The sequence below is a fragment of the Ochlerotatus camptorhynchus genome, unplaced genomic scaffold (assembly GCF_037179485.1).
Source record: "Ochlerotatus camptorhynchus isolate MF236.1 unplaced genomic scaffold, CSIRO-AGI_Acam_v1.1 ptg000193l, whole genome shotgun sequence".
NCBI classification, from domain to species: Eukaryota; Metazoa; Arthropoda; class Insecta; order Diptera; family Culicidae; genus Ochlerotatus; species Ochlerotatus camptorhynchus.
Window position 1 is genome coordinate 8,733,354 of NW_027040683.1, and position 15,063 is coordinate 8,748,416.

Consider the following 15,063-nt stretch of genomic DNA (forward strand, 5'->3'; position numbering starts at 1 on the left):
TCAAAGTGTATCTGGTTATACAGCCATTCCAGAGGAAAACGATATAGTGGTTCTCAGAATTTAGAAGAAATTTGTAGTTTTGTTCCTCATCGCAAAATATGAGACCCTTATTTTTTATGTTGTCATTAGGGTGACCATTTCCATGAAAGGGTGGTCAAAAAATCATTTTTTTTATAATTGACTTTTTTCAAAAATTCCTAACTTTTGAATAACTGGGCCGATTTTAAAGATCAAAATATCAAAAGAGAGGTAATTAAAAGTAATTAAAAAATAGAGAACGATATAAACAAAAGGCATTTTGTATATAAAAACATTGATTGTATTTGTTTTTTTTTATGGTTTTGATGGTTTCTAGATAGGCGCAAGATGTTTTAATATCTTTCCTTGAAAATTTAGGCTTTTTTACACAACATGTTAAAAAACTACAAGGGACAGCCCTATGGGGTTGTACGCAATGGTGACGTAGGACTACGTGGTCTTATATAATAAATGGTAATGTGTATCTTTATTCAGCCAGGTATTAATCTGAACAATATTTACTTATTTTCCTTACCTCATTTTCATATTTTCATTTTCTGTTCTATTTACTATCGTACAGATTTGTCTTGAATCTGATGAAATATTGCTTGGAGCCAATGCCCATGATTGTGCTGGGTAATTAAAATGTTTATTCAACAGATTGCGTTCAACGTATCCACATCGTATGATGGCCGCACCAAGCAGACCGCTCGTAAGTCCACCGGAGGAAAGGCTCCTCTCAAACAGATGGAGGAGTGAAGAAGTCTCATCGCTACCGGCCAGGAACAGTCGCTCTGCGTGAGATTCGTCTTTACCAGAAATCGACCGAGCTGCTGACTGCAAGTTGCTTTTCAAGCGTCTGGTCCGTGAAATCGCCCAGGACTTCAAGACCGATCTGCGCTTCCAGAGCTCGGCCGTTAATGGCCCTACAGGAATTCAGCGAGGCCTATCTGGTCGGTCTGTTCACCATCCATGCCAAGCGTGTCACAATTAATTCATGTTCTATATTCGGTTTTCACAATGTGTACCCCCATATAGAAATCACAGACGTCCTACGTCAAAACCGTACGGTCGTGTCATGGATGCAACCTCTTATTCTTTTTGTCAACATTATTTTCATAAGGCAAATCAACTGATTTCTTATCGCGAACTTTGCTAACGCTGCTTTCGAACATTTAAAAGTTCAATAAATCATCAAAACCTCTTTCACGTTGGAAATCGATTTGTGGCCCTGAAAAGGGCCGATTGATTGTTTGGATGGTACTAATTTACTTGGAGCTAGTGTACTTGGTAACGGCCTTGGTTCCTTCAGAGACAGCGTGCTTGGCCAACTCACCCGGCAGCAGTGATCATCGAGCGTTTGTTGTATTGAGGACGACTCAGCAGCAATACGTTCGAAGATGTCATTGACAAAGCTGTTCATGATGCTCATGGTCTTCGACGAGACTCCGGTGTCCGGGTGGACCTGCTTCAACACCTTGTAGATGTAGATGGCATAGCTTTCTTTCCTGCGCTGTCTCCTCTTCTTCTTCTCTCCCTTGACGATGACTTTCTGCGCCTTTCCGGACTTCTTAGCGGCCTTTCCACTGGTTTTCGGTGCCATAATTTAGCTGTTCGCTTCGGTCGTTTCGACGGTGGTGTCTCGTTTTGTGCCCGTAGCATAAGAACCGAAACTCCTCCCCTTTTCAGTATTTTGCTTCCCACTGTATGTATTGTACCCTCCCAGTATTAATAATATGCTACTCGACACAGGTACAAGTAAACCCTCGATGAGTGAAATAAACCGACCTATCTGGTCGGTCTGTTCGCCATTCACGCCAAGCGTGTCACAATTATGCCAAAGGACATTCAGCTGGCTCTTCGTATTTGTGGTGAAAACTCTGAATTTTTCCGTCGAAATCTATCAAAACCGGCCCTTTTCAGAGCCACTAAAAGATTCCTCAAGAGAGTTTGGAAGGAAATTTCTGCTGTTTACAACTGATCGAATCACAGTGAATCCTGATCTAAAAATTGCAACCAGCAAGTGCCCTAGAACCAAAAGCGATGCGATGCTATGACGATGACTGTAAGGGGCTTAGAAGCAGAAGGGTGAAAGAAAGAAAGAAAATCGGCTCAGTTTCTTGAAGAGTATAGTTCAGAGAATGGAATGAACTAGAATCTTTGAAAAATCTCAAAATTTGACAAAATGGCGGGCATTTGAAAAAAAGTTATTTACCTAGCTACCGCCATTTTGTCAAATTTTGAGATTTTTCAGTGATTCTAGTTCATTCCATTCTCTGAACTATACTCTTCAAGAAACTGAGCCGATTTTCTTTCTAGGTGACGATTTGCGACCTCTAGGCTGCTCGCAGTTTTGGGAAGTACCCGCCGGGCAGCCGCCATATTGGACGCCATTTTGGATTTTTGGACTTGAAAAAATTCTTAGTTGTAGAGCAAGAATGAATAAAGATTTGACAAAAAACTCAGGTCTCTAACTTTTACCAGTTCCCTGGAAAAAAATCCAAAGTTTAGGTCAATTGAACCGGAAATCCCCCTTAAGCATGATCCGAGAAAAATGGTGAAGGAAGTGTGTTCTGAGGAAAATAAAGAAAAATGCTGAAGAATTAAAATTACATTATACATACAAATACAAATTACAAGTTTTAAGAAAATCAGCACAGAATTCCAAGGTATTCTGAGGAGAATTCCAAAGGATTTCTGAGGAGAGTTTTGCGAAAGGTGAAATAATTTCAAAGTTTTAAATAATTCCAAAGGTTTTTGAGCTAAAGATTGCTTGATTAAGCTCAAACTGTTATTCAACTTTCTATTTTTGTTGCATTATGTCAAGGTTTATTGATTTTTCCAGGTTCTCCCGTCAAATTCCCGGCTTTTTCCCGGTTTCCCTGGCTTCTTTTCAAATTCACGCTTCTTTCCCGGTTCTCACGGTTTTCCCGGTTTTCCCGGTTCGCTGGCTACCCTGGCCACCTCTTCGTTCGACATTTTATGTCTTCGTTATCTCCGACACACTAAATCAAGGGACGATTGCCACAAGTGATACTGCAAGACTTGCATTCGATCTCCGTTCGTTTCACCGTTGAATTGGCTGTTCAAAGATTGAAGCTCTCGTTTGAAGCTGGCCCAAATACTGAAATTCCTGCGTAGGGTAAACGCTCCTATAGTTGCGGTACGTTAGAAGCGTTAGGTTCCTATAGTTGTGCATGGAGGCTCAATTCACAACTATAGGAACCTAACGCTTCTAACGTACCGCAACTATAGGAGCGTGTACCCTACGTTCTGGGCAAAAACTGATTAATTTGTCATTTCAGGGATTTCATTTGTTGCTCAAAGGTATTCTAAATCATAATCAATGAAACACTATTCAGCTCTCGCAAAAATTACATTTCTACGACTCAGCACGGGTTCTATGCAAAACAATCAGCTTCGACGAGTTTGACCGAATTAGTGTCGAACCATGGATTCTAACAGATAAGTCGATGCCGTTAACGCTGACCTCAAGACTGAGGTCAGGTGGACCAAATTCTTCTAGGTAAACTAGAAAAAGTTTCTGGTTTCTTGAATTCTTGGTGCACATCGCACCTCACGGACTACTCGCTGAACGTTAACATTTTCGGCGTTCTTCAATGAGTAATGTAGAACTTCTTCTATGTTCACTGTTTTTAAATGGTGTAGGGGCATTAGGCCGAAAGTCATTAAGCTGAATGGGCCGAAATAGCCAAAAATAGAAAAGTGGTGTATTGAACTAAGAATGTTCTTTGAAGCAATCTCTAACACTCTGGGACGGTTAGATTTTTTTTAGATTTCTGTCCAAACGGTCTTGATTTTTTTTTACAAGTTCGTTTATCTACTAGGCTCAGTCGTTTGTGACACTTTGCGGAGCCAAAAATCAGTAATGCTTGAATTTGAATTTTAAACAGCAGTAGTTCTAGGTTAGTATTGGGCAAAAATTACTCGTGGCCGGTTCGAGGTTAATGGGTAACAATTTCGATTGGAAGGAGCTAGGTAGGAAACTGGTTTCTGAAGCCCGTACTCTCGAACGGTTGACCAAATGCTGGCTGGGCAGGCCAAGTAGCACAGGAACAGGTGGATAATAAGACTGGGACACAAGGTATGGAAATGTGTGGAAAGGAGGGGATGGTCACATCAAACTCTAACATCAGACAAACAAGGGAATTCGTAGATCACCTGCATGTAGGGAAGATCACGGGTTCCCAATACATCTCTTACTTCACGGAAGGGTTGTCTACCTCGGGTCACTAGAGTATCCAATAGTCGTGCTCTGGAGGCGTCATTACCCGGGCAATACCAAACTGCGTGATCGATGTCATCATAACCTTGTAACGTCGTACGTTTATTTCGTTTCAATTTACAGTTTAGTTTAGAATAACTATGGTTAGTATTTGAACCTTGTAATTAATTAAGAATGCAATTAAATGAGTGATCCGTTTCCAATGCAATGTAGCAAAAAGCTTTGTGATACGTACATTTGTCTGGATTTTTATGGCGAGATAAGAGTGAACTTGTAGATATGAAGCTTTTATAGCAAGCTAGCAGATGTAGCTTTTGTTTATAGATTGGGAAATACGTGAAAGAGATAGGATTCAAATGAACACCTGAGTAAAATGGCTAAGCCGAACATTGATTTTTCGCGCCATATCCGATCCTTTTATCTTTAAGAAATTCCGTGGTGCTTGGGAAAAAGAAATTCTAGTCTCTGCCATTTCGCTAACGAATCGGCTGGAAAGCAGTGGTGTTTGACGTGGTTTTCAAGTTCGTCAGTCAAGTGTGAACTCAGTGAAATTCGATCAAAAAAATAAAGGTGATTAATTTAAAAGAAGTTTTCGAGTCATTTAATTAATTCGATAGCTCTTTTTGTGCATTTAGATTTTTCTTGCCTGTAGCAAGTAGTTCGCGTTTCAAACCATTGTGTAGATAGCGTGTCTAAATACAAAAAGGTAATTGTTAATTAATTTTGCAAATTTAAATATAAGATGAGTAATTTTGTGATTTCGCGTTGGACAGCTCGTTCAACGGGCTTTTTTTTTTGTACGGGCTGGAATTTTCGGCGAGTTCGGCTTCCCTCGTCGCCAGACCGTCCGATTTGTCGTGGCGTCAACTTGGCTGCGCTTTTCGTCCGTTGGATTCGGACAAGACCCGGGTGCATTGCGAAGGCCCGCCTCTTGTAGGTAGATAAACGGAGTGTCGGGAAGTCGCTAGTTTGCTAAGCGAAATTTTCCCCACGGGTCGCCAAAAGCCGTTGGTAGAGTCCCCATTACGTTACAACCCCGGGGACCGTGACATTCGAGAGCTCGGACCGCAGAAGTACGAAGCCAATTGCGTATCTCGGTTCGGATTTTAACCAAAGAGGAGAAGATTACATTTCATCTCGGGCGGTCATAGCGGAAACATAGTACGCGAAGCCGTGCGACGGTACGTTGGTCTCACTCTCTTCCGCGGAGCGAATCTCCCGGGAAATGCTCGACTCCGTCGATGCTCAGCGCTCTCGAAAGCAAATCGGAAGCCTGCTGCCACTACCTTCGCACCTCTAATTTCGGCCATACCGCACACGGGTACCTTTTCGTCGCTGCACGCAATTTCCGCAGCTTGATCGGCGCCATTCCGAGACCACCGCCATCATCACAGGTCATCGGAAGGTCTACAGTCGCCATCGTCAGGACCTTGGTAAGGTCACCGGCCGCCATTACCGCTCCATCCATCGCCATCACCGATTCGTCCGTCGCCATCATCGCATCGCATCGCATCGCATTGAAAAAACCTGCGCAGGTATGTCCGTACTTTGTTTTTTTATGGCCATGAATAGTTTGCTTTTTGAACCGAGTTTAGTCCAACCCGGAATGATGTGAATATACATTGAAATTTGAAGTTTTTTCGTTGAGTTACTTATTTTTCTGTCACGGTTTTTTAGCTGACTCGTTCGCCATTGAGTTCTTGGGCTCGTCATTGGGTTTAGCTTGGTTCGTTAGGTTTAATGAAAATTGGTATAATTTGTGGATTTTTTTTTTTTTAGATTGTTGGTTTCCCTGATGGTAAATGGATCGGATAAAGGTGTTTTGTTCAATAAAGATTAGTTTCCGTTAAAGTTTTGAACTTCATTGAGGAAAGGTTTTTAATCATGCCGTTCGAGTGGTCCTCTGAGGATCCGTCTCTAAGTCGGGCAAAGAAAACACGACCGGTGGTCTCTCGTAAAGGGAGTGGCGCTTAAGCCACCGAGTTTTACTTGAACCTCGAGCATTCTTCGCGAACGGTTACAACCAGTTCTACACCTGAATTTTGAATAATTTCAAAGCAATTGAATTCTTACCAGTCTAAGTATTTTTTTAAAATATACTTCAAGATAGGGGAATTTACGTATTCTCGGCAACCTAAGCAGCGACCTTCTTTCTATAGCCTTTTTCTCTATGGAACGCACACATATGCAGTATTGATTTGTTTACAATCTTTTGCTGCCAGCTGCTCTAACAATTTCAGTCGAAAGAATTGTCAAAAACGGTTTTGAAACGCTTTTACAAAGCTCCAATATTCTTTAGTGAGAGCGAGTATTGTCGGCAACCAGTTTTTCTTCGGCAACCGTTCCATTTGAACTGCATGTAAATCTACTGTTCTATTATCGGCAACTCGAAATCAGCTACAATTTGTAGTGCGTGTGCTTCATTACAAGAAAACCCTGCTAGATTGCTTTTTCTCAGTGGTAAAAATATAGTCAAATTGAAGCTGAAAGCATGAAGAATCATTTACATGCATTCAGCGAAGTGTTTTCGTAAGAAAATCCAGTGAAAATAGTGTTTCAATTTGGGTTGCCGAAAATAGTCTGTCATGCCGAAGCCGTCATTTCCCCTATTACTTTATTTAAATTATAAGAAAACCGACTTGGAAAACTATTCAAATTCAAGTTTTGAAGACGTGGAAAATAAATCGAAACAATTTCAGCTGTGGAATTTTTAGCCTACGATTTTCAATTGAGTTTTATCTGAAGAGATGTGTAGTTACATATATTTCATATAAGATATATCTTTCTTTTAACCATGAGCTGTTCTATCCAGAAACAATGAAGCAATAATCTTTCATGTCTTGGATTAAATATGTTCCAACACAATTTTGCCTTGCTTTTTGCTGCTATCAGCGCAAAAGAGATGCAAGATGATGAAATGGGAACAATTATTAAATTAATGGCGTTCGGCCTAGTGGCATTCGGTCTAATGACCCATCAACCTTATAAATAAGATTTGTTGTCTACTACCACTACTACTACTACTATTTTCAACTTACCTAATCATAAATTGCACCGTTAATTGTGGATAGAATGCAGAGTTAGTGCTTCTTAACGATCAGCATCTACATATAAATGCAACGTGATTTTTTTTCCATCACAAACAAAACCGGCAATTTTGATTTCTACATTTCTGGGATATCAAAGAGAGAATTAGCTCAACTAAAGACTTGGGAGTTATACTTGACAGTAAGTCGACCGTCAAATCACACTGCAATGACGTTTTGTTTCTAACAGACACCTTGGATACAATTTAAAAATCTCAGTAGACATTGGGCAATGCACCATCTATTCGTCCGTTCTAGCTTGGAGTATAGTGGACTCATCTGGTGCCCGTACCGAAGATGCTGAATAGTTAGGCTTGAGAGTGCACAAAGAAGTGTCATTTGCCCTGCTGATGAGATGAAACTAACATACCGTTTTACGTGAATCGCTGTCGTCCTCATGAAACTGACAGCTTAAAATGAAAAAGACTTAACAACGTAACACCGTGCACCTTGCAGTTTGAAAATATTTCTGTGTGGTAGACATTCTGATCCCTACCTGAAATACCGTTGGAATATGCATTCAAAATGATCTGAATGCATTGCAAATTCAAAAGACAATGTCAAATTTACAGCTCAAACCACTGCGCAGTGGCCACCCTTCACCACCATCCTAATCAAAATGTCAGCTCTATGGATCGGATCGGTCATGACCACTTGTTTCCGTCAACTGAAACCAATTTATGAGAACGTATAAAATTTAAACCATTCATTCTCAGCTACTGACACCGAACGCAGGACAACACCCCTCAATCAATGGAAATCCCCTTCCATCATCAAATTTAACGCCCACCGATTATGGCCCCGTAATTGCATTACCAGCCACATAAACCGGCACACTTATGCTTTTGCGAGCGTCAACCGAATTTTTTTAACACCTTTACCATGTCACACCGCGGACGGATAACGACCCTTCCCGGTCGTAAATGCAGCGGGGGAATTAACGGGGACCTCTCCCGCTTGTAATCATCGTAATACTTTCGACTCCCAAGAGCGTATCATTTAGGACGGGGGCCAGGACGGTTGGTATATGGACGTTTGCCATACGAACTATTGGCATACGGACGATTGACCGAAATGATGTTTGGCCAAAAATCGCATTAAAACGTGTATGCCACTCAGACTTGAGGATTCTCAGAACTCACGACGTAGTGATTTTCCACAATTTTCATTACTTCAATATTCGTCCAAACAATTTGGACGTGGATAAAGTTTAAAGGCCTAAGTGAAGTAATTGTGCGGGTTTTTGGAAATGTTAAAAATTTACAATTTCGATTTTAAAAAAATGCTCTAATCAAGATTTTAGGGAGTTTTGAAGTTCGAAATCTTAAATCGTAATTCTTCGCTTTGATAATATCACTATCATTACAGTGGATCTCCTAATAAATACCCTAATGATAGAAGCAACTATGATTTCTTTGATCTAAAACTAAAGGGGATCGAATCATGTTTTTCTCCCCGTTATTACAAAGCAAGAGTGCGTATTGAGATGGAGATTGCTAGAGAAATCAACGATGTAGAGGACCAGTTCCGAAATAATTCGCTGGAGGAAATAGAGTCATGTTTACGATGATGCTTACGATGATGACAGCGATTATGAGAACGGTATTAACGTTACTCTGTTGTCGGTATCTGCTGCTGCTAAGTCCCACGAGGAAATGTATGGAAGTAAGAAAATGCGAAAGGAGTTCAATGCTCCTACGGCAGGGCCCAGGAACACCCACGGAGGATGTGGCCCTATCCGATAATAGTAGAAGGGTCTGTGCCTAGGGGCACGAACGGAAGCTTGACGAAGGACCGCTAGTGGACGGAATAAATGTGAAGAGCATTTAGTTCTTTTAATTGATCAATTATCTATTATCTCAACTCTATCCGTTTTTGAATTGTAGGCAGCGTTGCCAGGTCATTGTCAGAAAAATCTGGACCAGGTAAAATATAAAATCTGGAAAAATCTTGAATGCTCCAAAAAATCCTCTTTTTAACATAGTGCTATTGAAATCAAAGTGGTATGCCAATCTACCGTAAAAATAGGTCAGTATGAATTTATTTAAATTACATTTTTAACTAAATTATATAAAGCAAATAACTTGTTAGCATTGCTAAAATCATCCAAAATTTAATAAGTATTGACACTGTGTGAACAAAAAGTTCAAATATCCATTACGTAACATTTAAAAAATTGAGTATATGTGGTTAAAAAACAGCAGAAAATATGGTAAGAATTGTTTTTTAAACTGTAACTTTTTAAAAAGAATGAGTAGCAAAGAATCAAGGAAATTGGTTGGGATGGATTTTTTGAACTAATAGTCAATGTAGTCTTTACTATTTGATGCAGTACCAGAATTTAAAAAAATATAAGTTCTAAATAATTTTGATATTACTCTGAGGTTGATCAAATTTACAGTTACATCATACAACACACAACACCTACAACTACGGGTAACTCCACTATTCGCATGACCATTACGAATAATTTTATGCAAAAGCATAATTTTATTATCTTACTAAAATAGACTTTCATTTAGCATTTTAGTTTCATTTTTGAATTCTCAGGATCTTGCAATAATTCTAAATTCCGGAATTTATGTTTTTCTTGCGACCCAGATCATGAGTTAATTTTTTTTGTTAGTCTGAATTTACGCGGAGCTCTTAACAGAATATCTTCGCCTTTTTTTTAGTTCAATTTGAATCATCGATAATATTTCTATTTTATATTCCCCTAAAATAATCTTGAAAATATCTAAACTTTTCCAGTAATATTCTAAGAGTTCTCAGCATTACCTCTTGTAATCTCTTATAAATCATTCGCCAATTCCACAACTCCCTCAAACTGGTAATAATTCCCAAGAATTGGCTCAATTTCGTGTCCATTTTTCCCTATTAAATTCTCAAAATATTCTTAACAATTGCCTTGGTACACTCTTCAAAATGACCGTCACACTCTTCTCAGACTTATCCGATAATTCCCTTTGATCTACTTTGTAGGTTAGGTTAGAATTGTTTTGAAATCCTTTTCAGTATTACCTAAGTACTCAAGTACTTTGCCAAAATTGCTTGGAAAGTCTCCCAGAAATTGCGCTTGAAATGTTATTAAAATCAATCTCCATAGAAACATTGGACAGAATTCCATTGAAATTATTCTCACGATTCGTATCAGCATATTCCTTAAATTTCATGATAAGAATTTTCTATGATTTCTCTTCCGGATTGTATTTCCTTTATTGACAAAATCTCCATGCAATTGTCATCAGAGTTGACAAGCAGAAGTTGCACAGACTGAATATTTAACACTAGACAACGGACAACACACCACACCCATTAGGCCAGTAGGGAATTTTCAAAATGTGCACTTAGTGGCACTCACAATACGCCTAAATGGGTGATGGGTGACGCCGCACGAACCCGAAGCCCACAAAGAGGGATGTAATTCTACTCAGAAGTAGCTTGAAATTCTGCTTTGTTTTCACAAAGAATTCACCTCTCACTTACCTGTGAACTATTTTCAGAATTACCTTAAAATTCCAATAATGTCTGAAGTTGATGGCCTTTAATAATTAAAATAGCAAGTTTGGCTTTCTATTTTTTATTAGAGTTTAAATCAATTACAGTGATATTTTTTAAGCAACATGTTAAAAGAATCTGGGAAAATCTGTAACATATTTAAAAAATCTGGAAATATACGTGGTCTGTCTGTGTATCTGGCAAGACGACTAAAAATCTAGAAAATCCAGATAAATCTGGAATACTGGCAACGCTGATTGTAGGCGTACCAAGTTTGTAGTAATTTTTTTCAAAGAGAAAGTTGATTAAGAGAATCAATCAAAATCACTTGCACCCCTACTTCCAAGTTTGGTTACAAGATTACAACTCTGGAGAGCATTTTGTGTGGTCGTTGGGGGCTTGTGGTTCTGAATATGGACAAACAAGCACAGATAAATTCTATTCCAACTCTTTACTGATGTAAGCATGATGGCCCTGAAAAGGGCCGTTTTATTGAAGAGGACATCCAGCACGGCGAGCCAGACGACCGATGGCGGTTATCTCGAAGAAATTTGCGATTACGCTTGCCGCCTCCTTTACCAGACGTTTTCCTCCTTTGCCACGACCAGTCAATTGTTACTTATTAGGTGTGAAGGAGTGGACTAGCCACCACCTTCCTACTGCTGCTATTGCTGTTCACCACGCCGTCCGAAGCGAAAACGAGCTAATGTCATAGTAGTAAAGTAGTAAAATTTACGTTTATTTTCTGGGTTTTATGTTTCAACATTTGATTTAACATTTCAATTGGTTAGCCTTTGGCTCTTCATCTTTGTTCTAGTTAATTGGTTATTCTAATGTGATGATTGCGTTTAGCGCTAATTTACAGGATACCCTTTGTGGGATTGTTTTGGTTTGAATTTAAAAATTTGATAACCTACCTACTTGAGCACCTAACTACTTAAACTAGGTTGCCAAATCACGAATGATCTGGTGGTTTGATCGCAGACAGGCGACTCTGAACCTTTCCAGCGTGGAAGTCTTTCGCTCCTCGAGTGTTTGAAGACCGGCCAGGTGGTGAATCTCAGAATTACGAGTTCGCGGTGGACTGTTAAGGATCATTCTGAGGATCTTGTTTTGGATCTTCTGAAGCTTTAAGTGGTGGCACTTTGCACAACTCTCCCAGATTGGCATACCATACTCAATAGCCGGCAGAATGATTTGCTTGTGGACAGCAAGCTTGTTTTTGAGGGACAGGGTGGACTTCCTGTTTATCAGAGGGTAGAGCGACCTGATCAAGATGTTACACTTGGTGGATGTCTTGTCCACATGGGATCGGAATAGCAATTTGCTATCGAGGGTGAGACCAAGGTAGACTACTTCACTCGACCATTCAATGGGAGTGCTATCAAGATGGATCTTGACGTTAGCGGGCGGAACAAGCCGAGGTGAATACGAATGTGGAAACAGAATGGTTTGTGTTTTAGCTGCATTGATACAAATCTTCCAGCTCTTAAAATAGTCGGACAAAACATCCAGGCCTGATTGTAGTTTACTCGCCAGAGCACGGATCACTCGACCCTTATAGATGATGGAGGTGTCATCTGCGAACATTGACAGGATACCACCACCCGGCAGGGGAGGAACGTCTGACGTGAAAATGTTGAATAGGATAGGCCCAAGCAGGCTACCTTGAGGGACCCCTGCATCAACGTTGAACGTATCAGAGGAGACATTGTTCAAGTAGACCTGGAATGATCTGCCCGACAAGTAGTTTTTGATGATCTTCACGAGGTAGTTCGGAAAGTTGTATCGATGCAGCTTGTACACTAGACCATCATGCCAGACATTGTCGAACGCCTTCTAGACGTCCAACAATGCCATGGCAGATGTATTGGAAACGGACTTATTCCGCTTGATGATGTTAGTAACCCGTGCGAGTTGGTGGATGGTAGAGTGGCCTTTCCTAAAGCCGAATTGCTCTTTGAGAAAGATGTTATTATCATTTGAAAACACCAGCAGACGGCTGAGTATCAATTTTTCGAATAGCTTCGAGATGGAGGACAAGAGGCTGATGGGGCGATAGCTTTTGGCACTGGTAGGATCTTTGCCAGGCTTGTGTATTGGAATCAGTTTGGCTAACTTCCAGCATGCAGGGAAGTAGCCAAGCTCCAAACATTTGTTGAAGATGACGGTAAAATGGTTGAAGAAGTCAACACTCAAGTTTTTCAGCTCGAGGTTGACCACTCCATCGACACCAGCGGCCTTCATGTTCTTTGTTGATTTAATCGCTGCTATCACCTCATCAGCCGATATTCTACTTTCGTCAGGGACAACTACGGGGGTGGCAGCGACACTAGCCATTGCCTGTGATACTGCAGGCTCGTGGGGACTCACCATGGCGTGGCCAAGGTTATGTGAATTTACAAAGTGTTGTCCAAGAGCATTGGCCTTTTCAAATGGGGTTATTAGTAAAGATGGGTCCGAATTTTGGTTAGGAGAGGAAAGGGGAGGAATGGGCCTCGGCTTATTTTTCAAAATCTTTGCCATTTTCCAGAATGGCTTAGCACAATCTGGGAGAGAGCGAATCTTGTTTGCAAAATCGATATTTCTGAGATTCACCATCCTGGCTTGGATGATTTTGTTCAAACGGTTGCAATTGGTCTTCAGGTTAGGCAGCCCAGTACGCTGGTTCTGCCTACGAATCGTGTTGCGGAGTCTAATGAGGTCTTTAGTAGGCCTGTCAAGGTTCAGAGTATTACTCACCTGTCTGGATACTGGCACATGTAGCTCCCTGGCCCGGGAAATTGCTTGATCGATGGAGCGCAGACACCGGTCAACATCTTCGGACGATTCCGGTTGGACATCGTAGTCTACAGCGGTGTCGACGCAATGTTGGAACTGACCCCAGTCAACACGATGATAGTTGCGCCGGAAAGCTTCAAATCGATTTACGGAGGATCCCACCTCAGTCACCACCGGGTAGTGGTCCGAGCTGAGTTCCTGATAGGTGATAGGTTGAGCGATGTTGTTGCCCATGTTGCTGATGAAGATATCGATGGTAGCGTGAACACCGGACCGACTCAACCGGGTGGGAGTTTCCGGACTCAAGATGTTGTACTGCGCTTCCTGCAGGTCGTTGTTCAGGATGGTGCCGTTTTGATTGCGCCGATTGTTGCCCCAAGCTTGATGTTTGGCGTTCAGGTCGCCAGCGATGATAAAGTTTTCCCGTCGTCGTGTTAGCTTGATAATATCTCGTCGCAGATCTGCTGCCGATCCGTCCCTGATGTTGACTTGTTTGGGGCAGTAAGCCGCGACGATGGTGATGGGGCCGATAGGAGTAGAAACTTCCACCCCTACGGCTTCGATGATCTTCAGCTGAAAGCTGGGCATCAGTCGACAGCAGATGTTTCTCCTTATTGCAATAGCCACTCCTCCTCCTCCAGAGTTGGTTCGATCTAGCCTCACGAGCCGGAAATCGGGAAGGTAGACGTTTGTTTCAGGCTTCAGGTGGGTTTCAGTTATGATGGCAATGTCGATGTTTCGTTCATTGAGAAACTCAACAAACTCGATGTTTTTGCTCTTCAAGGAGCAAGCGTTCCAATTTACGATCTTGATGGCTTCACGGTCCATACTTAGTGACAAGGGACAGGGCAGCATGAAGCTGTTCAGATCGAGTCTTGCAGGTGCGCAAGATGATGATGACCTCGGCCACGAGCGTCACAAGTTCCTCCGAGGTGAACGGAGAATCGTCGACAGGCTCACCTGAGACAACACCAGCGTATGATAATCCAGGGGCGGTGGAGGGACCTGGCATTGGCTGGGCAGCAGCAGCAGCGAGACGATGCTGGACTGTTCGATTGTTAGGAATACTCACATGCTTGACTTGTTGGTTGTTGAGCGGAAGTGGTTCTAAGTTCGGAACATGTCGACGGGGCTGGAGAGCTGGGTACTGGACTTCCGTGCGTGCAGGAGGCGAACGATGATTACGGAGGCGACCGGGCTGATTATTGATCGTAGCCTTCCGACGGATATTGATGAACTCCACTCGCTTGGGACATCCGCGATTGGAGGCTTGGTGGTTTCCACCGCAGTTGACACACGTTGGCTCGATGTCATCATCTTGCTCACAGGACGCAGTGGAGTGAGTTCCAGCACACTTGCCGCAGATAGTCTTCATATGGCAGTTTTTGGTGCCATGGCCGTAGGAGAGGCAGTTCATACACTGCGTAACATCAC

General features: G+C 41.6%; 1 protein-coding gene and 1 pseudogene across 1 annotated transcript in view; one reads left to right on the forward strand and one right to left on the reverse strand.

Annotated features, from left to right (window-relative positions):
• The window catches only part of LOC135702540 (uncharacterized), a 733,060-nt gene that overhangs the window by 463,160 nt on the left and 254,837 nt on the right, over positions 1-15,063 (forward strand). The window lies entirely within an intron of this gene.
• LOC135702446 (histone H2B-like) lies at positions 1,287-1,621 on the reverse strand (annotated as a pseudogene).